The sequence below is a fragment of the Cervus canadensis genome, chromosome 23 (assembly GCF_019320065.1).
Source record: "Cervus canadensis isolate Bull #8, Minnesota chromosome 23, ASM1932006v1, whole genome shotgun sequence".
Classification (NCBI taxonomy): Eukaryota; Metazoa; Chordata; class Mammalia; order Artiodactyla; family Cervidae; genus Cervus; species Cervus canadensis.
The window spans coordinates 12560317-12586691 of record NC_057408.1 but is presented as its reverse complement, the minus strand read 5'-3'; the positions used below and the strand labels follow the sequence as shown (position 1 = coordinate 12586691).

General features: G+C 48.0%; 1 protein-coding gene across 5 annotated transcripts in view; it reads right to left on the bottom strand.

Annotated features, from left to right (window-relative positions):
* NEDD4L (NEDD4 like E3 ubiquitin protein ligase) overlaps positions 1-26375 on the bottom strand; it is a 365448-nt gene that overhangs the window by 264505 nt on the left and 74568 nt on the right. Inside the window, exon 1 of one of the 5 annotated variants that reach the window (XM_043444300.1) lies at positions 2064-2082. The exons of the other annotated variants lie outside the window; for them this stretch is intronic. The gene's annotated coding sequence lies outside the window, so the exon portion shown is untranslated. Of the gene's footprint in view, positions 1-2063; positions 2083-26375 lie in introns of those variants that run through there. 5 annotated transcript variants of the gene reach the window in all.

Here is a 26375-nt window from a genome sequence, read left to right as displayed (position 1 = left end):
CAGAGCGCAGGATGGAAGAAACAGGATGGGAGAGCATCACAAGTGCAGGTGGGGGGGCGTTCCTGGGGGTTTTATTTTGTCTTCAGCACAGTATGTCTCAAACTCTGTGACAGTGTAAACCACATGCATTAGTCCAAGTCCTGAGTCGGGAATGTCCACACACTGTGCCCTGGGCCAGCGGTACACGCAAACCCGAGAGGCATGACTTGGGAGGGAGGTGGTTGCTCAGTTTCTTTTTTAAGTAAATAGGACAAAAATCTATGTGCTAGAACTCTGAACAACCGTAAGGATGAGGATACCCTCTAGGTACAGATTTGAAAATCCGAGATGTACTGTCACATGAAATGACTAAGTGGAGAACACGCGGGGTGATGCCGCTCTTTACACAGAAAGGGGACAGGAGACATGTAGATGCGCACACACGTGAACAATGTGTTTGTGGATCACAAAGTAAACTCTGAAAGGACACCAGAAAATGGTACCACTGGCTGACTCTGAGGACAGAAATAAGATGGTTAGGGACAGAGGTATGAGAGAGAAACAGGACAGGCACACACAGACCACACACACACACATCTTACTGCACGGCCTTCTTTATGCTTTTAATTTAAAACCACTTACACATATTAACAAGTCAAATAATTGTTTTTAAGTACCTATCAGGATAGTTAGTAAACGAACATCAGAGGAAGACTTACAAATGTTTAAAACCTCCCCCCTGCTTTAAAAAAAAAAAGAGCAGATTCTTTCTCAGGAAGGCAGTGGGTTTGCAGAAACCAAGTCCTTCTATTCTGAGGCTGCGGAGGACAAACCTTGACCCCAGGAGTGAAAGCTGCAGGAAGGCAGATGCGCCTCGATGAGGGAGGAACTTCCGGCCATTAATCCTGGTCCGATACAGAGCAGGGGGCCTCCCAAGGCAGAGAGCTGGCCAGTTAGTGCCAGAGAGAGAGCGAAGACGGGATCCCTGCCAGAAGGACCGCCAGGGAGGAAGCAAAGGAAGCAGCTGGTCCCCAGCTTCCCTTCCCAGCTCTGAGACGTGGCCTATTTTAGACCGGCATATGGGGGGCCAAAAACTCATCTGAGATTTATGCAAGATCACACACCACCTGAAGCATGTATACGTAAAACTTCTCTAAGGCAAAACCCAGGAGTAAGAGTTACAATCCCGTCCACCTCACAGGGAAACACAGCTGTTGATACACCTGGATGCGTCCTAACTCTCAGCCAGTCTCAAAACATTATGAATGAAATAACCATTAGAAATGAAAGAAGGATCTCCCTGGGGGTCCAGTGGTTAGGAATCCACCTGCCAATACAGAGGACACAGGTTCGGTCCCTGATGGGGAAGAACCCACGTGCCACGGAGCAACTGAGGCCTTGCACCACACCTGCTGAGCCTGTGTGCTAGAGCCAGCGCCCCACAGCTGGAGAGCGGCCCCCACTCGCCACCGCAACTGGAGGGGGCCCACGTGCAGCAAGGGGGAGCCAGGACAGGCAAAAATAATAAAGAAAACTTAAAGAAAAAAGAAATGAACGAAGAGCATTTGTCAACCGTATCCTTTTTTTTTGGGGGGGGGGTCTGTTTGTTGATCTGACTCCACACAGGGTCCAAGGCGGCTCTAACTGGCTCTATGTGTGATGTTTAACATCCCTTCATGAAGAACAGCAACACTCCTACAACAGGCTGGTCCCAGAATCATTCCAAGAATTAACACCAGGGAAAAGCCAGGTAAGAGGGCAGCAGGTCACTGATTCCAGGAGTAGCCAGAGTTAGCGTGAACGCTGCAGGAAAAGCTTAACTCAAACAACACGGAGAAGAAGAGTCGCAGCAGCAAAGGGAGAGTCGAGGCAAGTCTCGCCCGGGGAAACGCTGCCCGTGGACCTGGGCTGACCAGTCTGAAACTAAGAGGCCACGGGACCCGGTGCCACAAAGCTTGGAGAGCTGCAGGCGTCAACCACGGGATCCTGGAGGGGGTGCAAGGTTAAGGGCACCTGTGTAACTGTCAAGGCCAGAGGCGACCCCCGAGGCTAAAAGCCAGCACCACACCGTGAGGGATGCTTACCTGTAATTTATCTCCGAGGAATCAGGACACCTGAGACAACAGCTTCAGGGTCACTGCAGCTTCACGTTTAAAAGGAGACATGCATGCTGGCTGAACTGACCTCATGTCGGGCAGAACCACTGCTTCTAATAGCTGGGCTTCCTTAAAATGTGCAAATGTGTGTTATCAGATTTCACATTTCAGCTGAGCCTCATTACCCAGCAATGCCACGTTATTACAAGGACATAACTCATATCACCAACTCATTAATGAGATAGCGACTCTGAAAAATGCTATTTCAGAGCTTATCAGAATTGTGCTAAATTATTTTTCCAGTTTCCTCCTAAAAATATGTAAGATTATTTTTAAATTGGTGCTGTGATTTTTTTTAAAAAAAAATATCAAAGTCAAGTTTTCCAGCTCTTTTTTCAAACTACGAAATAATCTCAACTACCACGTGGGTGTGTGCTGCTTCAAAAAGAGATAGCCAAGTAATGCCAGAACGAAAGTCACAAATGTATGTTACTTCCAACATAGTGCTTTCAAAGGAAAAGGAAAATAAGAAGGTTCTGGAAGCTTTTTTTCACACAGCTGCAGGAGGCTAGATGGTGTTAGGGTGCTAGTTCTCTGAAACACCATATGAAATACATTTTAAAATATTTATTCCTTTTACAGTAATATTTTATGAAGTTTGATTACTTTCAAATGGTCCTAATATGGATTTCACATAATATAGGAGGGAAGAAATTTCAATATGAAGTTCAAACTTGCTTTCATTTGTTTTTCTACCTTCAAATGTACACATTAACGCATCCCCCTTTACCTGAAGAGTGTCGGAAACATAGGCCCTCATAAATATTTGATGGGTAACTGGGTATCGTGAATAATATTTGGCTGTTCCACTGGCAGCGCTTCTGAACATCTGGCAAACTGCAGCTTCCTGGTTCCAGACTGAGAGCTGGGACTCAGCAGGTGTTAAAAGTTAAGAGGTGTGATTGTCACCTAGTTCAGCCCCTGTGGTTTCAACACACAACCCCCTATTTTCTTCCTCATGCCCAGTCCTCCGTCTCAGAAACAGAGTTTTATCTGACAGCAGCAGAAGGCTCTAACGAATCCATCAAACAAACAGGCAGGGCTTGCTCTGCACGGAAGTGAGCTGTTTCCATGGAAATGGGTAAGGGGAGGGCCGTGCATACAACGTTTTCATTTTAGGGAACTTTTCTTGGACTTTTTTAAGCCTTTTTTAAGGCCCGTGTCTCAGGTCCATTTCTTTCTAAGAGTTTTCTTTTTTTTTTTAATTGCATAGTTGCTTTACAATGCGTTAGTTTCTGCTTTACAACGTGAATCAGCTATAGGTATACATAGGTCCCCTCCCTCCCACCCCTGTCACAGAGCACATATTTCATTCATTTGATCGATCTGTTTCTATTTGATGCTATTTCTTTCTATAACTTGAAATTAATATTTAATTTTAACACCAAGCACCTCACACTTGGTTTGACAGTCAATATGTCACTCATCTAGAGCCAGACATCCTGGAATTCGAAGTCAAGTGGGCCTGAGGAAGCATCACTACGAACAAAGCTAGTGGAGGTGATGGAATTCGAGTCAAGCTATTTCAAATCCTAATAGATGATACTGTGAAAGTGCTGCCCTCAATATGCCAGCAAATTTGGAAAACTCAGCAGTGGCCACAGGACTGGAAAAGGTCAGTTTTCATTCCAATCCCAAAGAAGGGCAATGCCAAAGAATGCTCAAACTGCTGCACAATTGCACTCATCTCACACGCTAGTAAAGTAATGCTCAAAATTCTCCAAGCCAGGCTTCAACAGTATGTAAACCATGAACTTCCAGATGTCCAAGCTGGATTTAGAAAAAGCAGAGGAACCAGAGATCAAATTGCCAACATTCACTGGATCAAAGAAAAAGCAAGAGAATACCAGAAAAACATATACTTCTCCTTTATGGACTACGCCAAAACCTTCGACTGTGTGGATCACAACAAACTGTGGAAAATTCTTAAAAAGATGGAACTCCCAGACCACTTGACCTGCCTCTTGAGAAATCTATATGCAGGTCAAGAAGCAACAGTTAGAACCAGACATGGAACAACAGACTGTTCCAAATTGGGAAAGGAGTAGGTCAAGGGTATATATTGTCACCCTGCTTATTTAACTTCTATGCAGAGTACATCATGCGAAATGCCAGGCTGGATGATGCACAAGCTAGAATCAAGACTGCTGGGAGAAATATCAATAACCTCAGATATGCAGATGACACCACCCTTATGGCAGAAAGTGAAGAAGAACTAAAAAGCCTCTTGAGGAAAGTGAAAGAGGAGAGTGAAAAAGCTGGCTTAAAACTCAACATTCAAAAAACAAAGATCAGGGCATCCGATCTATCACGTCATGGTAAATAGATGGGTAAACAATGGAAACAGTGACAGACTTTATTTTCTTGGGCTCCAAAATCACTGCAGATGGTGACTGCAGCCATGAAATTAGAAGACACTTGCTCCTTGAAAGAAAAGTTATGACCAACCTAGACTGCATATTGAAAAGCAGAGACATTACTTTGCCAACAAAGGTCCGTCTAGTCTAAGCTATGGTTTTTCCAGTGGACAAGACTTTAGTGACTGAACAACTCCCAGTGCATGGAATTCGATCCCTGGTTGGAGAACCAAGATATACCACGTGCTGGGGTGGGGGGATGTTAAAAAAAAAAGGTGGGGGGGTGCATCTAAGACAGAGTGTCCCTCTAAGCATTTACCCAGGAAGGGCGCTGACCGCGGAGTTCTCTGAGCCTCAGTCATAATGCTCCTTGCAGAGGTGAGGTGTGGGGCTCTGAGAGTCTGAAAGGTGGCAGGTTCCTCTGCAGCTGCGATGGGACAGGAGGCGGCACTGGGGCTCCTTCAAGGGGCCTGCCCGACCTGGGCTGACCTGGGCTGCACTTGGCGGGGAGTGAGTTAAAGCTACTCCCCTCTTCCCTGTCAGCTGGCGGTGGAAAGTCACCTCGGGGGCAGCCGGCACTTCCACGTGCTCTCCAGAACCACCGGTGCCCTTGAGTTCCCCAGTGTTATCTCACCTTTAATGTTTAGTATACTCGCCTAATCGAGATGGCTTGCACGTAAGGAATTAATGCCTCTTGGTAAGACTCCTCCAGGGGGAGGGTGTTTTATGTTCCTGGGGCATTTTTAAATTCTGTGGATTCATCCAGAGTCACAGCAATTTGACACAACCTCGAGATTCTTCCGCTAGGATTTCAATGCTAACGCGGTTGCCCTAGTTTACTTCTTTCTGAGAGGATTTTGCTCAGACCTCAGGGGTGTGAACTTTTGTGAAGAAGCCACTAAATGGGTCTGACAGATTTTCTTAAACGGAGATGTTGCTTGGGGAAAAAATTTTTTAGAAAAATGCACAGATTTAAAATTGATGAACACTGTGGAAATTATGAATTTGTTTTCTTGAAGGAAAAAGAAATGGGCATCTGTAAATGTTTCTCTTAAACTTTATAGTGAGACATGAAACTTTACTGGGTATGGTAATTTATGCAGTTTATCTGGGTAAAGCTCTTTTTTTTTTTCTTTTATTGAAACGCAGTTGATATACAGCATTGTGCCAATGTCTGTTGTACAACAGAGTGACTATTATATATATACATTAAAAAATATTCTTTTCCATGATGGTTTATCTCAGGAGATTAGATATAATTCCCTGTGCTATGCAGTAGGACCTTGTTGTTTATCCATTCTAAATACTTTGCATCTACCCACCCCAAATTTCCAGTCCATCTTAAGGCCCAGGGTTGGGGAGGGAGTCCCCACCCTGGGCCTTAAGATTCTGATACTGAATATTGAATAGAAATGTTAGATCATTTTTTGCAAGAAAGGTGAGTTTTTAGACTTTATAATGCTTCATTATTTGCTTGTTAAAAGGAGCTGATGAGGATTTAAATGTAAATCTAGGGCTTCTCTGCTGGTTCAGATGGTAAAGCATCCCTGCAATGTAGGAAACCTGGGTTGGATCCCTGGGTCGGGAAAATTCCCTGGAGGAGGAAATGGCAACCCACTCCAGTATTCTTGCCTGGAAAATTCCACGGACAGAGGAGCCTGGTGGGCTAACATCCATGGGGTCACAAAGAGTTGGGCACGATTGAGTGACTAACATTTTCACTTTTCGCTTTCACTATGTAAATAGCCAAACTGCATAGCGTTCTGTGTGAAGAGATGGTGCGGTTTAATTCTGCAGTCAGTACGTTCATTTACCTGTTATTTGCCCTGCTGGCCGGTGCCACCATCCTTTACGGTTCTGATAAATTTTAACTACTTGTTGGAAACCTTTGTTTCTAAGTGCTTAGAAGGAGAACATTAAGAGCACCAATTATTCGGACCAAGGAAATGCATTTTAGACCTGAGATGGCTAGATGGCTCTGTGTATTTGCTTACTGAGGGGTAGAGGAGGGGGCCACAGACAGCTTTTTCTGAGATGGGTGCCCGGCATCCCTTCCTTCAGGTAACTGACATTTTGTGAGCTGGCCTGCCTGTACCTGCCGGCTGTCACTGCGTGGTGCCCAGGGTCGGCAGGCGCCAAAGCCAAGGGCACTGTTTCCACACGAGGGGGCCGTGGTTCCGTGGGGTGGGGGTCAGAGTGACTCCCTGTCGGTTGGGATCTTGCCCTGCCCCCTTCCCCCTCCTCCACCAGGTAAATGAGTGTAAACACGGACTCCTCCAGCTATGAAAGCACTTTGAACTTTGACTCTGTTAGAGAGCATAGGCCCCACCTCAACCAGGTACAGAGATTAGAATCTCATCTGCGTTTTTAAAAAAACCTCTGCAGGGGATTTCATAACTTTCCCGAGTGTCATTTTCTGGTGACTAACGACCTTGGCTTTGGGGAGTCCTTTCTTTGCCAAATGTGCATTCCTCGTGTGCTCTCCCCAAAATGATTCTGAAAATCATTCCTTCCTGTTCACACCGCTGGAACCGGGGCTGTGGGAAAGGGACTGCTCCTGCCGCAGAGGAAACACGGGAGGGGGGAGCCCTCTGAATACCGCTCTGCAGGCTCCCGTCCACCTGGCCCACCTGTTCTCTTCCTCTTTCTCCGCAGAGTTCATTCAGGCTCCACAGCTTTTCCTCCATACACTCTGATGCTTTTCTGCATCATGGTTTGTTGCAGGAGGCCCGGGAGGAGTGGTGGTAATTCAGAATGTAAATTTCTAGCATGCAGTAGGTGCTCAAGTATGTGTGTGTATGTGTGTGCGCCCGCGGGCTCAGTCGTGTCCAACTCTTTGTGACCCCATGGACTGTAGCCCACCAGGCTCCGCTGTCCATGGGATTCTCAAGGCAAGAATACTGGAATGGGTTGCCATTTCCTCCTCCGGGGGATCTTCCCAACCCAGGGATCAAACCTGCATCTCTTGTGTCTCCTGCAATAGCAGGCGGATTCTTTACCACAAGCGCCAAGAAGGGTCACTAAATGTGAAGGTCCAGAATCAGTGTGAAAATTCAGCGGTCACTGTAGCATTGTCACTGATGGGATAGTTGGGAGAGAGAAGGCTGTAGTCTGGTGATGGCACTCACCATGGTACGGATGTGTGCGTGCGCACGTGTGTATATAGGGAGTGGGCGTGGTCTGGGCTTGGTGATTAGTATTTTAAGTCATACTGGACACACAGGAACAAGTGTGAATAGCAACGGAGTTGACTGAGTTTTGAAATGAGCCCGTGGCATCTGAGAGCAGAGAGAGGACTATGTCAGAGGGTGGAGCAGGGGACCGTGATCACAAGAGAGCCCTGGGCTGATGCTGACCAGGGCTGTCTGAGGGTCAGCACGGGAAGAGAATGAGATACTGCAGCAGGTGTTGGGGGGGTGATTCAGATATATTTTTCATATATATATGATGCAGTTGAGTATCAAAACATCTATACCACGGGATAGAAAGAATGGGCAAGACTGGGTAAATATGAGATGACATAAAGAAAAGAATCTATGGTGGCATAACCTGCTTCTACCTCCTCATGAAAACAGTTCCTCATTATAAAAGTTTAATGAGTGCTCTTTGGAGAAATTAAAAAAGTGCTAAACTACTCGGGTTAACGGTGGACATGAATTACACTCAAAGTGAGAGCCCTTCCTCTTGCCACACTGGACGAACTGCTGGGAGTGTTTGGGTTTGTTTTCTCCCACATAGTGATTCCTGGTAAGAGTTATTGCGAAGCTTTGAGGTGTTGGAACAGAGGAAGGAGATGAACACTGAGAATCTATTCAGTTTGGAGTACAGATCCCAGTCTTTCTTCCCACATTGCTGGCTCAGAAAGAGAGAGAGACTCAGGGATTCAGGAGGAAGGGAGGTTAGGGTTGGAGATGTGGATCTGGGGCCCCCTGCATATTTAGAAATTTCATTGGCGCGTCTCACATTTTCTGCCAAGTTTTCCCTGGCAGAGAGGACTATGCCTGTCCCTGAAAATGGGAGGTCTTAAGAACAGATGCAAATTGCCTGTTTTGCTGCACGATGCTTTGTTTAATATAATATTCTTTCTCAAACTTCATGGAGCTTCAGAATCACCTGGGCGTTTGTAAGTGCAAAGCACGGGACCCCAGCCGCAGAGATTCTGTTTCTGGAGGGTGTGAGGGGCACCTGAAAATGGGCGTTTCCACCAAGTGGCCAGGTGATGCTGGGTGGGCGGGGGCCCACACTCGGAGAACCACTGCCGTACCCATCAAGACTTGCCGAAGAACTGGAACTCCAGGAAGATGCTCTGTGCCAGCCCTGCGGCTTCTCAGCACCTCTTCCTGCATAGCATCGTGCAGGGAACGCGCACCGGTCCAGGGTGGGAAATGCATGAATCTCATGGCTCTGAACAGCCACTTGAAGGGTAGGTGGCTGACGCTCTTCTGCACCCTCAGGGGTCTGCAGGGAGGAGGAGAAATGAGCCGGTCCAGGCTGTGGAAGGGGTCTGGCTCCAGGGTCCCTCTGAGTGGACCAGTTGTATCATGAGCTTTATCATCCTGTGGATGGATGGTTGGTTCCTGTCTCTCATTTGATAACAATTTTAAGAACTTTAAAATCATCCTCATAAACAGGACAGGCTCTTTATAGATAGATCTGAAGGACAGCAGAGGCCTTGCAAAAGGTATAAAATGTATCTCTGCAGGGGACAAGATCTCATTTAGAAGCAGGAAGAGGTTGGCATGGGTGTCTCCTAGACTGTGTGTTGGTAGAGTCAAAGGAGAGGCAAGTTGGTAAACTGTTCAGTTCAGTTGCTCAGTCTCAACTGAGTTCCGTTGCTCAGTTCAGTTGTCCGACTCTGCGACCCCACTGACTGCAGCACACCAGGCCTCCCTGTCCATCACCAACTCTCGGAGCTTGCTCAAACCCACGTCCATTGAGTCAGTGATGCCATCCAACCATCTCATCCTCTGTCGTCCCTTTCTCCTCTTGCCTTCAATCTTTCCCAGCATCAGGGTCTTTTCAAATGAGTCAGTTCTTCGCATCAGGTGGCCAAAGTACTGGAGTTTCAGCTTCAGCATCAGTCCTTCCAATGAATATTCAGGACTGATTTCCTTTAGGATTGACTGGTTTGATCTTCTTGCAGTCCCAGGGACTCTCGAGAGTCTTCTCCAAGAACACAGTTCGAAAGTATCAATTCTTCTGCACTCAGCCTTCTTTATGGTCCAGCTCTCACATCTGTATGTGACAACTGGAAAAACCACAGCTTTGACTATATGTCACGGGGAGAGTGGAGTCCTAACAACTGGACCGCCTGGGAAGTCCTTTAAATGTCACTTTTTTAATGTCATTTTTTTTCCCTGTGCAGTGTTCCTTTTCTGTCCCTTCCCATTTATGTAATGATACAGCTGGAAGGAGGTTTATCAGAAAGCATCTGTGTGGTTGCACTCAGGATAAAGGTTCGTCTCCTTGTACATGTGAGACCATCAGCAGTGCATCATCAGGTCAAGGGACATTTAAAGTCTTAGCAACTTCTTACAGCAATCTGATAATGAGATCTTCAAACAGCCAAAATACAGACTCACCTTTCTTCTAAGAAAGACCTAACAAGCCGCTGTCCCTCGGCCTACTGTCACAGAACCATAAACTTAGATCAGAGCTATGGGCTAAGCTATGTGTGGTCCTCCTCTACCCCCACCCCAAAATCCGTATGTTGAAGCCCCAGATCCCTGCCCCTGGCGATGTGACTCTATTTGGAGGTAAGGCCTAGCAGGAGGTGTTTAAAGTTAAAATGAGGCCATGAGGGCTGGGCCCCACTCCAGTCTCACAAGTCAGCCCCCAACATCGAAGAATCACCCAGCCCAACAGTCCCTGATAGCTCAGTGGGTAAAGAATCCGCCTGCCATGCAGGAGACGCGGGTTCAATCCCTGGGTCAGGAGGATCCTCTGGGGGAGGAAATGGCAACCCACTCCGATATTCTTGCCTGGGAAATCCCATGGACCGAGGAGCCTGATGGGCTACAGGTCACGGGGTCAGAAAGAGACAGGACACACACGACAGTCAACAGTGCCAGCCTGGAGAAGCCCATTCTAGAACCCGAGCCGGTACAACTACATCCTTGAAGGGATCCACTGCAGTGCAGAGCATTCTGTCTCTCGCCAGGAAAACCTTCCCAGTCCCGGGGCCGCCGACACCAGCCTAAGCTCACTGGGCTCCGCCTGGATCGAGACAGCGAACCTCCGCCTCCAGCACGGAGCCTCCGGGGGCCCTGCCTCCGACAGCGCCCACTTGGGTCCACTTGCCGGCACACCTCTGCTCCACACGTCCTTTCTGGAAGCTTACACAGTTTGCAGGGCCCCGTGGAAAATGAAAACATGGGCCCTTTGTCCCAAACTTTCAAGACTGTGAAATTTCAAGGGCGAAACCAAGCACAGGGCCGGCACCCAGTCTGGAGCGTGCGGGCCCGCGGGGCCGCAGCAGCCCTGCCCCACTCCCGGCCCTCCCCACCTCTGCGCGAGCCCATCGGACGGCCTTCACCTTCATCCTTTTACAAACGCTCCCCCCACGTCCGTGTCACACTGGAAGCATGGCTCAGCACAGAGGACAGGCCCCGGGGCGGGCGGGCCGGAACTGGGGCTTCCCACCTCCATACCGCGGGGTCCCCTGCTGACATAAAGCGCTCACTCTGCCGTTCTATCTACAGACCGCCTGGCCAACCACCCAACGCCCCATCCCTTCCCCTCTTCAGAGGTGACTCTGGAACCTTCCTCCCTGGCTCAGACCCTTCTTGAACCTGCCTGATGTCAGGGCCCAAGCCCACGGGTGCCTCTGTTCACAGATGGGCATGAGATCCACAAGCATCACCCACGCTCCACCTCAGCTACCCGCTGCCATGCTGGACTTCACCCCTACTCAGCAATGCCCTGTCTCTCAAAACCCCATCTTCAAGCTGCTGATCTCTCCAACTCACCTTTCTAAAACCAACAGACCAACAACGGGAGGAAGAGCTGAAGTTAACAAGTTAGCTGGGAGGGTAGCTACCCAAAGTCTGGTGCTGACTGGGCACTTTGGTACGTTCTTAGCCCCCACCGTCACCCCGTGAGATGGGCAAGACTTCTCTAATCCTGTTCTCTAGGGAGAGAAGCGATGCTGAGTGAGTCTGAGAAAACTGATCTTGCTGGACCTGCCAGTGAGCAGTCCAGGCCGCAGGTACTTGATGACAAAGTGGAACTGTTGTCACCTGAGTCTCGGAAAGACAATTTCAAACTTGCCAATAATCAAAAGAATGCAAACAAAAACGAGCAAACATTTTCAACCCAGCAGATTGATGAAAAGCAAACAGAATAACCATATCCAGACTGGTGAGAGTATAGAGGAGACAGGTATTGTTATATGTCAGATTAAAAATTGATATAATAGTTCTAGAAGGCAATCTGGTAAAATATCGATATATGACCAGCCCAGCTTTGAGCAGCAAAGACTTTGATGCCAACAATCCACTTTTTGCAGAAAGATCCAGACAAGTAGGCAAAGATGTACATGAATATTCATCAAGGCAAAAAAAAATTCATTAAACATCATCTGGGAATGATTGGATAACTGTCATTATTATTTTTATTATCACCATCATGTACTGTCACAGCCTGGGTAAAGTGATCATATTTTGAGACATAATCTCATTAAATCCTCACAATTCGGTAGATTTTACAAATGAGGAAAATGTTGCCTAAATCATTAAATAAACTGACCAGTCATACAGCTAATGAGCAGTTCACCTGGAATCTGACTCCAGATTCGGGGCCCTAGAGAAAGCATACAGAGCTGTCTCTGCTGATACTGAAGATGCCCATGATGTATTATTCGCAGTAAAAATGTAAATTTCATTAGAACAGAGCACAACTGGGCCTCCCAGGTGGTGCAATGGTAAAGAATTAGCCTGCCAAAGCAGGAGATACAAGAGATGTGGGTTTAATCCCTGGGTCGGGAAGCTCCCCTGGAGGAGGGCCTGGCAACCCACTCCAGCGTTCTTGCCTGGAGAACCTCATGGACAGAGGACCTGGCGGCTGCAATCCGTGGGGTCACAAAGAGCGGGACAGGACTGAGCACAGAGGACGCAGCCCAGAGCAAAACCGGACTCCAGATCGAACTCTTTAAAATGACAGGCAGGCTGGTTGTTTGCTGTCTCCTCGCCTCCAAAGCCACCCCTTCCCTTCTCTGCCCGGGGATGCTGGGACAGCACCCTACAAACTGCATTTCCCGGCGCCCCTTTCTGGCCAGCTTCCTGCCGAGAGGAGAGAGCTTCCTCCCTGCCTTGGTCAGTGTCGCCCCGGCACCACCAGAGACCCCAGCCTCTTCCAGGCCTTCAGCGTCCCCCCCACCACAGGCCCACCCAGCAGTTCCTGCCACAAGTGGACAGCACACCCCCCGCGGGGGTCAGCACCGTCCTGGCTGGGCCACCCACGGCCCCGGGTCCAGGCCACTCCAGTTCTCCCCTGGGCTCCCCCAGGCCCGAGGGCGGTGCCTCTTTCCTGCGGATGCTTTGTTCTTTTAGCTCCCACCCCTGGGGGGCCAGTTCCCAGGGTGAGGTCCCCTCTGTTGCATGCTGACTGGCAGCACTGCACATCCGACGCACCGTTCTGGAGCGCGCAGCGCGCACCGAGGCCCCCCAGGTGCTGGGAACTCAGTACCACCAAGACGGGCTCAGCTCTGCCCTCCGAGCAGCTGCCTCCCAGCAGGACGGGGATGTGCAGAGGGCGAGGTCCAGACATGCCAAAACCGTGACTGCTCCTACCTCAGGCCAGTGAGACGGTGGGTCATTTTTACCCAATGATTTCTGACTTCTTTTCAGTGAACAAATACTTTTATAATCAGGATATCCAATAAATAATTTTAAAATAAAGTAGATAACCTGATGCTGGGAAAGACTGAAGGCAGGAGGAGAAGGGGACAGCAGAGGATGAGATGGCTGGATGGCATCACTGACTCGATGGACATGAGTTTGAGCGAGCGAGTTGGCGATGGACAGGGAAGCCTGGCGTGCTGCAGTCCATGGGATCGCAAAGAGTTGGACACGACTGAACTGAACTGAGACAACCTAGCATCTTCTCTGAACTCCAGAATGCCTCAAAGAGCTTGGTAAGATAAGAACAAACTGGAAAATAAAAACAATACTGCTCTCAATACGTAGTCATAAAATAATATTTGGGGCAGAATATTCTGTTTTGGTCCCCCCAAAAAATAAAGTCAAAACAGATTCATTCCACATACAATTCCAACAACAAAAACAGTCAAAAAAAGCACTCAGTCTATATCCAGGTGGAAAACCATGACTTACTAAAACCTAAAGGAAAGCTATGACAAACCTAGACAGCGTAGTAAAAAGCAGAGACATCACTTTGCCCAAAAAGGTCCATATAGTCAAAGCTATGGTTTTTCCAGTAGTCATGTACGGATCTGAGAGTTGGACCATAAAAAATGCTGAGCGCCTTTTTGAACTGTGGTGCTGGAAAAGACTTGTGAGAGTCTCTTGGACAGCAAGGAGATCAAACCAGTCAATCCTAAAGGAAATCAACTGAATATTCATTGGAAGGACTGATGTTGAAGCTCCAATACTTTGGCCACCTGATGCAAAGAGCCAACTCATTGGAAAAGACCCTGATGCTGGCAAAGACTGAAGGCAAGAGGAGAAGAGGATGACAGAGGATGAGATGGTTGGATGGCATCACCAACTCAATGGACATGAGTTTGAGCAAACTCTGGGAGATTGTGAAAGAGAAGCCTGGAGTGCTATAGTCCATGGGGTCGCAAGGAGTCAGACACAACGACTTAGCAACTGAACAACAAGAACAAAGTAGTATTTTAGGTGCCTACTAAGAGAGCGCAGGGAAAAGGCCAATTTCTAGATAATGTTAGTTAATTCCCTTCATACCCAAGCGGGGACAACACAGAGCCTTATGGTTCTAGGACTGGGTATCCGCAAAATTCTAAAGCTGGCCCTCGGGCCCTCCAGCCTCCCTGTGGAAATCCTTTGGCTTGCCTGCCACACACCCACCACCACGACCCCTTTATGAGGACCACTGGCAGCAAGGATTGATCCTACTCCCTGACGATGCCTCCGTCTCTCACAGCTTCCGAAGACATGAACGCAGAACACAGGCCAGCCCGGCCCATGGGGGTCCCCAGAGCATTAACATTCTCCTGCCCCTCTGCCCTGTGGAGCCTTACTGGATGATCTTCAAACAGTATCCCATCATCCCTGGCACTGGGTCTGTGAAATACTGTAACCCAGACGCCCTTAGAGCCTGTTTCAGAGCCAACTGTCATCACTGCTGATAAGAAATATGGAAGGAAACTGCCCTTTTCCCAAAACAATTATGAAAAGTACAGAAATTTCTAGTTCAAGAGATACTACTGATGACATACGCCAACCCTTTGGAGAGAGGAGGCAGCTAGGATCCAATATGCGTGAGTCATCTGACGTCACAAGGGAGGAGGGGTACTTCCAGCGCCATGACCTCGGACACATGAGTAAGCTTCAATTTCCCTCTCAGTGAATAGAAATAGAACCCTTTATCTGGGAAGGCTGCTAGGACAGTGCCAAGCACACAGGAGGACACCAACTCGGTCATTTCCAACGCAGAACAGGTAGCCAGGCCTCCCGACCGCTCACCGGGTGCCTGCCCACTTTGCACCTCAGACCACCCAATCATGTAGTCTGGTCTCCCCTCTCCCAACCGCCATTTCTAATGACTCTGCCAGCATCCACATATACATGGCTTGATAGTCAATAAACATCGGAGCTAGAGGGCACTCTTTAAATGGAGTTAGAAATGCTAGAGAAATAACGAAAGATGAGGCCTGTCATTTTCAAGTTCCCCCTTCAAGCTCCTGTCCAAGGAGATGTGAAATTAAATTTTCATTTCAAGAGTCCTCGTTATCTGGGCCTCAACATGCCTTAAATATCTGACATTTAAAAATGGCAAGTGGAAAGATCTTTTCCTGAACATGCAGACTCCGTTGAGCCAATAATGAGAAACGTTATTAAATGCAGTTGTCTCTACAAAACAGAGAACAAGGTAAGATTCCCCAGACTCTCTTTTGGACGACTTGAGTTTCAAACTCTGCCATCCAGACATCCTCTGAAGTTTACAACATTGGGATCCATTTGTGAGACTATAACAAGTCAGAGGAATCGGTCAATATGAGTTCCTTAAACACCCCAACAGGAGGACACAAGATTCTTCCTTCTGAAAACCAAACAAAATCACAGACATTACATTAGAATCAGAATTTTTAAAATGGGTGGTTCAAATTCAATTAGAAGTTTTGGGAGGCGGAAAAGACAACAGACCGGACGCCTGCCAGTACGACATTTATCTGAAATTTGCCAGGACATAACCTCGCACTTGCTTTCACAAAACAGGGCTGCACTGTTTTCACAGCCCCTGTTTCATCAGACGGCAGCTTGGATGTAAGAGCCCAGCCACTATTTCCAACCACCGGCATGGGTACGAAGATCATTTCGTATTTTTAATCTGGAAACTGGGGACAAGAGATGGAAATTTTCCCAATATTCCTATTAGCTACACTCAATTTAAGTGATATATACATATAAAACACAGGGATGCATTCTCATAACACTAGTCACATGACACACTCATAACACTAGTCACATGCCATACTTTCATAACACTCATCTAGAGGGAGAAACAGAATTTCTTCCTATGAATCCCAATTATTTCTGCACACAATCAGAAAACCAGAGCAAACCATTCCCAAAGGAAGCGACGTAGCACTTGAAGGTTTTTAAAAGAAGAGACTGTAGCTGGAGTCTATCCAACAAAAGAGGAATCTTTTCCCTCATTTCCACATCACCCCTGATGCTGTAGAGGAATTTTATTTTATTCTCTAATTCAAGATTACTCGTTTCATCATCTGCCCCCTGCCCAAATCAACCTTGTCTCTCTGTGACAATACTGTGCAAGAGTTCCTGTTTTTGCCAATCAGTAATTCACATTGCTTTCTCTCCTAGCCTTACGGTTGAGAGACAATAAAAGGTACTCTGAAAACACGTTGCGAAGTCCCCTGTAAGGCAGCCGCCCTCAGCACCCTTTATCTGCAGGTGAGCCCCTGGCGTGCTGGTCAGCACCGAGCAAAGCGTCAGCCCTTCCTTAGAGGCCAGAGATGGGAAACACCTGGCCAAGACCATCTTCCCAACCGGCCCATGAGGAAGTGTCGCTGTTTCTCTCCTAACACGGGATGAAACGAGGTGGGAGGGGTGGGGCAGACAGCAAGCCTGAGGATGGAGCTCAGGCTGGGGGGGCCAGGTCTCCTCAAACCCAGGGCTCTCTGCCCACCAAACCCACACTCTTCCACATGGCACTTGCATCGGAACCACGGACTGCCAATCGACAGTCCGTCTGCAGTGTAACGAAATTCTGAACACTGCCTCCAACAGTCTCAGAAAAATAATTGACAACCCCGAGCGAGGGCGACTGCACCTGTTTTATCTCCAGCGGAGATGCGCGGGTGACCGAGGCCTGCACAAAGGCTCCGTTCATGAGAACGTTGCTACAAGGGGGAGCGGGGGAATGGATGGATTACACGAGGCAGACATTCCTCCTCCGAGAAAAACACTTCAAACACACCACTGAAGGGGAAAGGAATCCTGTGCTCGGAAGTGGACAAAAGAATCCATTGATTACTCGACAAAGGCACCAATCTGATTGGAGTTTTGACAGCACGCGGCACTGGTCTGCATTTCTGCGACATGACGCGGGAACACACTGTGTGTCCCTCATGCTCGTGGCCTTTGTGGGGCAAACAGTGGGCTTTTATAAGCCTTGGGAGTTATGATCTAATCCAGCGAAGAAAACTTCACCAGCCCCAACTTGAGGGGTTCCTCGGTCTGCGCAACTAATGTTCAGCCTTCACTCTTCACGCACATAACCCCCTGTAGGACTGCGGGCGGGGGCCTCTGATCTTGAACACACGGAAGTCCTCCGGGGCCAGCTGTGGGTGCCTTGTCAACCCACCCACCTTCGGAGTGCTCCAGCCTTGCTCGGGCCACCAGCATCTCTCGCCTGGACGACTGGACAAGCTCCTAACTCGCGTCCCTGCCTCTGTCTGCCCTCTTCAGTACAATGAAGGCTGAACCAGGGCCACTGTCATTGTTCAGTCGCTCAGCCCTGTCCGACTCTCTGAGACCCCAAGGACTGTAGCCCACCGGGCTTCTTGTCCACGGAATTCTCCAGGCAAGAATACTGGAGTGGGTAGCCATTCCCTTCTCCAGGGGATCTTCCCGATCCAGGGACTGAACTCTGGTCTCCTGTAACGCACACAGATTCTTTACCGCCTGAGCCACCAGGGAAGCCCTGAACCAGGGTGACGGAACCAAAACACAAATGCGATGCTAACACCCTTCGGAAAACTCCCCCGACTCCACGGGCCCTAAAGACCCACAAAGCCCCAGCCTTCACCAGCTCAGCGCTCTCCACTCCTCCCTACAACCCACACGCGGCTCCTGGGGTGGGGAGGGGAGCCCCACCATCCTTCATCGACCCTCCCTCTTATGGAGGTTAGCAAGGAAGCAGATGCAAGAACACAGCTGTGCTGAAGCCAAGCTCTCGCCACACAGCTCTTCCTACTCAGCCAGACCTATAGGGCTCGACCAGAAAGCAGAGTGACCTGACTTATCACCAGGTAACGAAGACAAAAGACGCCCTCCCTGGACCCCTAAACCTATTCCCAACAACCACAGATAGAGAGGGCTTTTCACTTTCACTGTTTGTCACTTTTCACTTTGTTCACTGTATTTGATTTTTTTAAAAAAACCAAATATGCATTGGTTTAAACACACTTTTCTGATTATAAAATTAATAGAACGGAGTATCTACTGAATCTACCAGCCGCACCTCCCTACGTCATCCAAAGTTTCAGCTCATGAAGGATTCTCTCCCCCAAAATCAACAGCCAAGCGTACTGAGAGGCATGTAAGTGAGGGTCTCGTGCTCAGAGGGGCAGACAAGCAGAAATCTTAGCGCCCTCTCCTCCCAGCTCAGCCCTAGGACACCTGCAGCAGTCATACAAAGACTGCGAAACACAACCTCTGGCTGTTCAAACAGAAAATCACAAGCAGAATTGGCATTGTTAGACGGCCAAGTATTCTAAGTGCAAGGGTAAGTACCAGCACATCAGCTTTACAGGAGGTCTTCCAGGGACCTGGTCGACCCAGTAACAACAAATATTGCTGACATGTGTTTTTGCCAGATCAGACATCATTCTAACCTTGAATTCAACATAAATATGCAACAGCAGATAGCAAACATTTAAGAAAAACAATACGGGAGAAATTCTTTAAATTAAAAAACAAAAAATCTCGTCCATTTCTTGACTTTTGTCTCCTCCCTGTGAATTAATGAAATCAGGTTATGATTCCATTTTAGTGGCAAACACTCTCAGCTTGGCTACCTGGGGATAACCTGTTCAGTTTGGGGTTGTACATTTCGAGGGAGTTAATGAGACAGAAGAGGTGCGCCCGCAGGAAGGTACCGGAGCAGTGCTGGGCCTGGAACAGCCTCTCCTCACACCCCTGATGTCTCAATGCCCAATTCCCTGGGCTTCTCTGGGTCCTTCTAGAATGCTCTTGGTCCTTCTCGTTCCAGCTACGTTAAACCTGAAGAGTTTACTCAAACCCCTCTTAACTCCATAACCCTTCCCATTCACTATTTCAAACTGTATCGAAGTCTCCATCCCTGAAAGACCACTGTATCCTGGTCAGGAGCTCCCAGACTGCCACCCCTTCATTTGCCATTTCCCAACTTTGACCTCTTTGGGTCACCCTGTTAGGGGAAGCATGCTGACTGAGACCGCCCACCCCGGCCAGGCACCACAGTAACTATTTGCATGAGTTGTTTTACGACAGGAGGTCCTGGTAAGGAACACGGAACTAATAGGCCTCCACCAACCGGAAGAGTCCGGGAAAGGTCAAAAGGAGACACCACATGTCCGACCACCTCCCAGAATCCTTCTCTCTGGCATCCATCTTGGCTGGACAAGGCGTGCACCACCAGGAAGGACTCTGAGTCAGAAGGATTGGCTAAAGGCAACCCAGAAACTAGTCCCATCCCCATAAAACCTGAGACTTCAGGCCACGTGGCAGAGCAGTTCTCCTGGGTCCCCTCTCCACCCGGGCGCCCCTTCCCAATAAAATCTCTTGCTTTGTCAGCACATGTGTCTCCTCGGACAATTCATTTCTGAATGTTAGACAAGAGCCCAGTTTCAGGCCCTGGAAGGGGTCATCCTTCCTGCAACAACCCTTGCCTCACCCCCAACCCAGCACGAACCTGGGAAGGGAGAGGGCACTTGGGAAACGAAGAAGCAGCCACACCAGCCCCCGAGACAGCAGACCATTGTTTGTCATGAAAACCCCTTTATCAGCAGCCTGGTCAGGAGGAGACCCCACTTTCTCTGCTCACACAGAACAGCCAGCCCTGAAGCACTTTCTCTGCCAGCTGATTAAGTGAGGAAACCGCTTCCCACAGAGAGCCGAAACTGTTACTAACAGCAAAGACACAGGAAACCCCCTCAGCATGTGAGCTGTTATCTTCATTATCTACTAGCTTTACCTCTAAGACACAAACATTTCAAACTGAGTTTACACGGGTTCCTTTGATTCCGCTGTGGATGCAGGGACTACAGTGTTCAGCCGCCAGGAGGAGCAGGCATTCAGCTTCCTGGCCCATCACTCCAGGGGCGTATACATCAATGAGCGTGATGTAAATCCAGTATCTTCTTCAGGAATCCCTAGGCAATGACCCTCTGAGTAACCTGGGGTCTCTCTGCCAGAGACATGCTTCTGCTCTTCCCACACAAGGTGTGGTTTCTGGCTTCTCTCTCATTAAAACTCTCACAGAAGACAAAAAAAGATCCCACAAAGAAAGGGGTGAAGGATATTCAAGCCCACGCACCAGGAATACAAATGAAGAAAACTTTGTCAATGTGTTAATTCCACCAGAAAAGCCAAGAACCAGTGGGGAATTTACTAGAAAGAGGCTGGCTGCAGCCAAGTATGCCAAAGGTTAGTTTTTGCAGAACGCTCGAGATCACAACTTGGCGTTTCACAATCTGCAGTAACAGAGATTCAAGGGGAAAAAAAAGAAAAAAGGTGATTCTTCTCTCTCAGTTCAAGGTCAGATGGCCTCCATCTCAAAGTGAATTCAGAATCAGACCAAACAGAAAAAGACACCAAAGACACAGCTCAGCCCTGCCTCTAAGAAGAGGCTCACACACTCAGGTTTTCGACAGACTGCAGCCTAAAAAGCACAGTCCCTCAATAGGAGGGACATCATGGCAATCCACTCCAGGATTCTCGCCTGGAGAATCCCACTGACAGAGGAGCCTGGTGGGCTGCAGTCCATGAGGTCGCAGAGCGTCAGACACGACTGAGCGACTCAACCACAAACATTACACTGTGAGGCCAGAGTTGCTCCAGATCTCACGATGCTGGGAAGATGCACCACGTCCTCAGTCCTTTCCTCCACATTCACCTCCCCCTTCTTTCACTTATTCACGGCATTGCAACGGGTTTTACTCTGGATGGGCATCATAGCAGAGGCTGGTATTAGACACGTAAGATGGCCTGTCCTTGCTTTCAAGGAGACAGAAATGCAGAAGCAGGCAATTCCAGCAACACGTGAAACCCTTGAATTGAGGGTACAAAGGTCACAGTCCCCTCACAGCCACACCAGTTCTGAAAGGAGAAAGAGTAATTCTGAAACTCCACTTAAGAAGGGGAATTCCTCTGCTTGATTGGTGTGACACATGAGAGCAGAATTAAGAATATGAAGCTTGATTCTCCCTACCTCACAACCTCATCCCCAAAGGAGAATAAAAATTAATACCTCTCTCCGAGACTCGTTATGAGGATTAAATGAGCTCCTACTCTACTCGTAAAGCGATTTGAATGTGGACTAGCACAGAGGGTACACCTAATACCCTGGCCTTTCCATCATCGTTGTGAAACACAGATAAGGCAGTTTAGTGTGGGTGAAAGGGAAAGGGTACCTTTGCTTCATTATGAACATTAGTGTATTAAGGAAAAAATCAATTTGCAATTTAGGAGTTTAGTTTCTTATTTAAATACATATACCTTTTCCCACAAAGGTACCCCCCACACACACACACTCGTAAATGCTAAGAGCACCTGATCGAAAGTAACAAGTTTTGAGTTCAAGTCCTGACCCGCCACTTCATCTGGCACGTGGTCTGTGAACGAGTTCCTTTACATTCCTTTACATTCCACAAGCTCTGACCTCGTCTATCAAGGGAAGAGACATCCATCCCCTGGGGCCAGAATCAAGGTGGGGCCGTGGAAAACCCTTGGCGAAGCCTGCAGCTCTGCAAAGGGAAGTGAAAACAGTTTGCCAAGAAACTCTAGGAGCTCACTCTCCTAACTAGCCCTTTTGCTCAAAACTTCAAAAAAACTCTTTAAAAAGGTTAACATTTCAGTGTATAAAACCATAAGAATTCCATTAGGGTCAAACCCCCAGGATCTGCCAAATAGATCAGAAAAGATACCCAACTGCTCAACTGTCACTGGTGCTCCTCCCACGCTTCGTTTGACAAATGTATACCGAGCACTATCTGCCAGGCACAGAGGAGGATGAAGCCACTCAGCACCACGGATAACTGAAATCCGCAGAGAAGAGAGGCCCTCCACCTGGTTTGGTTTTTGATGCCCCTATTAAACTATTAACCTCCTAAATATGAGTTAACCACATTTGCTATTCAAATTGAATGATTTCCTGATCAATCTGTCTGATCTCATTAAGGATCTCAAGCCTCTACCGACCACACATATTACAGTCACTTTTCACAAACTGTCTTGTAACTCTGACATTGGCCACAAACAAAAGCATTAAACCTGAAAAGCAAATCACAGATACTTTCATCACCTTCAAGAAACAAATCAAATCAAAACAAAACCCAGACAGTAACACCAAGACCTCTGTTTCTGACACCCAGAAAGGCATCTGGGATCAGTCTGAGGACTGGCCATATGCCAAGCACCATATACTTATTAATATATTTATTAATTCCTTAAATTTCATGACTCTCAGAGATATGATGAAGGCACTTTCTGGATGAGGAAACTGGGGAATACACAGTGGATTAATTAACTTGCTAAGAGCATTCTAGTACAGGTAACCCTGTGGTCCCTGGCCTGCCATGTCCTCAGCCTGCCTTCTGTCTGTAGAAAAACTTTAGCCAAAAAATCAGTTTAATGAGAGAAGTGAGAAAATGCAGAAACAAAGGATAACAGTCCCAACAACACTAAATAGTAATAGTTTAGTCGGTAAGCATAGTCAAGGACCTTCAGTTCCTCTTCATGGGCTACAGATGACATTCTGAGTCACAGCGTAGGAGCTGTCCTGTAGGGACTGAAACCCCCTCCAGGTGAAGGACGTTAACTACACAACGACCAGACTGTAGCCGGGATACGTGGTGGTTTAGTCACGAAGTCCTGTCCGACTCTTGCGATCCCGTAGACTGTAGCCCGCCAGGCTCCTCTGTCCATGGGATTCTCCCGGTGAGAGTACCGGAGTGGGTTGCCATTTCCTTCTCCAGGGGATCTTCCCCACCCAGGGATCAAAGCCAGGTCTCCTAAATCGCAGGCAGATTCTTTGCCGACTGAGCTATGAGGGAAGCCGCAGCCGTGACACAAGCTGCCGCAATTCCGAGAACTGGCCTTAAAGGAATGCAGACAAGCCAGCTCAGGAACTGAAGAGCAGCTGACTTTAAGACAACCAGAATGACACTGGTCAGACCCCCGATGAGCAACGTCAAGACGACTGTCAGAGCCGCCTGCGATGTTCCTGTGTGCAGACCCTGCCTTCCATCTATAACAGCTCTGGCCCACTGGTTGTCGGTGGGGCGGGGGCGGGGGGAGTCGGCCTTGGACGGGAAACCCACCCCCACCAGGATCCAAAATAAAGCAAACTTTCTGTGCCTCTTTCCTGGCTTTAAGGAACCAGACCCCACTTTCAGCAACATAACCTTACCATTATCCAGTCTGACTGATGAGGGTCCAAAGGTAAAGACCCTAAATGATTCAAGTGCTCTTGGCTATACAGCAACCAAACAGGAAACCGCTGGCTCCACGGCAGGACTATACTCGAGAGTTAGCTCCCATCTGCAAAATAACCTAATCGTTTACATACGGCATCCCTTGGACTCATTCCCGTGGGGCGGCCTCATGTGTAATTCATATAATTCACTCTGAAGAAGTCCCACAGGTCTCTCTCCCCCTTTCAGCGAGTGGCAAAACAAACACTTCAGGCGGTGAGATAGTAAGACTCCGGATAAGGTTAAACAGCTTTAGAACACCCAGGACTAGCTAACCCTAACCCTAGCAGAGGGAGAGAAGAACTTAAGAGACTGGGCCAATCAGCCCTGAGTCAGGAATTTCCATCTCCTCTGGTTAAACTGAAGCTTTCAGGGCCCTCTCGGCTTAACTCCTCTGCTCCAGAGATGAGGAGAGGGAGCTGGACAAGGACCCAGAGCCAATGCTGGGTTCTGCTGGCAGGAAGAAGCAAGGAGGCCTGTTTTAGAATAGAAAGTGGATGCTCTCTCCCACCTTTTCAGAATGTATTTATATAAGAACACGTTTCAGGGACTTCCTGGCAATCCAGTGGTTAAGACCTCACCTTACAATGCAGGGGATATGAGTACAGTCCCTGGCTGGGGAGCTCACATCCCACTTGCCTCAGAGCCAAGAAGCCAGGGCGTAGAACAGGTATACAATGGAAGCAGTATTGTAGCAAATGCAATTAAGTTGTTCTTTTTTTTTTTTTAATGGTTCACAAAAAAAAAAATCTTTAAAAATATACACTTAAAAAAAAAACCTCAAAAAAAAAAAAAAAAAAAAAAACCTCAAACAATATAATCAAATCTGTTGAGAAACTCGTTCAAAATTCTAAGTTGCTCTTCCCAGAACTATCCAAGAACTCCTCAATCCAAGAGTCCAAGAAGCCACTGTATGTGAAATAACACGAAACACAAGTTCAAAGAGCGTGACCTGGTGAAAAGCATCAGGCCATGGCTCCGCCATCAGCAGTTCTGCGGCCCGTCAGCCAAGCAGGTCACAATGAGGCCATGGATACGAGATGAATCCTGTTCAGCGAGGGTCACAGGGTCCACATTTGGGTTTGTCTGTGAGGCATCTTCCAAGAGTTCATACAAACACGGCTAATGAGATCATCTGTGGATCCACTCTCCCCCCAGCTGGAAGGGACGTAAGACTCTAACACTTAATCCCTCCAACTGAGATGGGCCCAAAAAGAAAAGTGGAGACCTAGTTGGGCCTTCTATCTTGTGGAGAAGCTTCTAGAACAATGGGTATATGATGACCAAGCAAAAGGATGAGCTGGATCCATTAGGTGTTTCCACTCTTTTGTCTGATCTTAGAACACAGAGCTATAACCATTTCCAGCACAACAGGCATACACGTGGAGGCCAGATGTGGAGAGCTCTGAATCAACTGAGATCAACTGCCCTGAATCAAGTCCTGCTTCCCCTCACTGTGGATAGCTGAACATGCACGAGGCCCAGGCTGGACATGAACTTCTCAGTTAGACTCCACGTAAGAAAACACGTCAACTGTCCAGACAACTTTCTCAGGATACTCTCCATCAGCAACCTGGACTGAGCCAACAGCATGAATATATACATGTTCAATAAGGCGATCAGGCACAAGGCTATTTGTTAAATCTCACCCGGGTCATCTGTTTCTTCATTTCACTATTCTGAAAACATGCCAGAAAATCTTACCCCCTGCCAGATCCCCTCTTCTAATAAGAAAAATCTTATACATGCATGACAGGCGCTTCATAGCTTGGAACTAACCGCACTGTATCAGGTGCATGTGGCCAAGCGGGTTACTGTAGGTGGGAAATCATTAACCGCGTACAGTGAGAGCCAGTGCCCAATAATCCAAAGGCCAGGCTCAGCCAGGAAAAACAAAAGCATCAACAGCCGTGAGAGAGGCTGTGTTTTTACGATCCAGGCATCTCAATGGGCTGTTCAACCACAGAACGTTAAGCAGGGAAGGTTTTCAGTTCACCGAATCCCAACATTGCACAGTGATAACAGCAAACAGGACTGGAAAGGAAAAAACCTGCAAACCCAGAAAGGCCAGGCCGGGTCTCGGGCACCAATTCGTCAGGTAATCAGACGACAGAAAAAAGGTGACCCAGTGCAAGCGGGGAAGGCAAAGGCATCGGTTGCATTCTGTTTGTATGATGGAAGCTACCGTAGTTTAACTCAAAACGGAATCTATCATTTTTGGACTCCGGTTGTCCACAGCCTTATCCGTATTATGTACTCAGAGGCAGTTGGACATATAAATTCCCATTCCCCCCATAGAAACCATTTCAGAGTACGGGTTCTTCCCCCACCCCCGTTAAGTTTCCTGGGATAAGAAGAATTTTACAACCAACTACAACCAGGGATGTTGAGATGAATAAATGAATTATGATGAGAAAGGTACGAAGAATCTGGCATCTTCGTGCAGCCATATGGTTATGTGTTATGTTGTATTAGTTGCTCAGTTGTGTCTGACTCTCTGTGACCCCATGGACTGTAGCCCACCAGGTTCCTCTGTCCATGGAATTCTCCAGGCAAGAATACTAGAGTGGGTAGCCATTCCCTTCTCCAGGGGCTCTTTCCAACCCAGGGATCGAACCCAGGTCTCCCACACTGCAGGCAGATTCTCTACTGTCTGAGCTACCAGGAAAGCCCATTTCATGCAGCCATGTAACTATCCAATATCAAAACAGCGCCCCCCTGTAGAACTTTCTATGATGCTGGGGATGTCCTACATGGTAG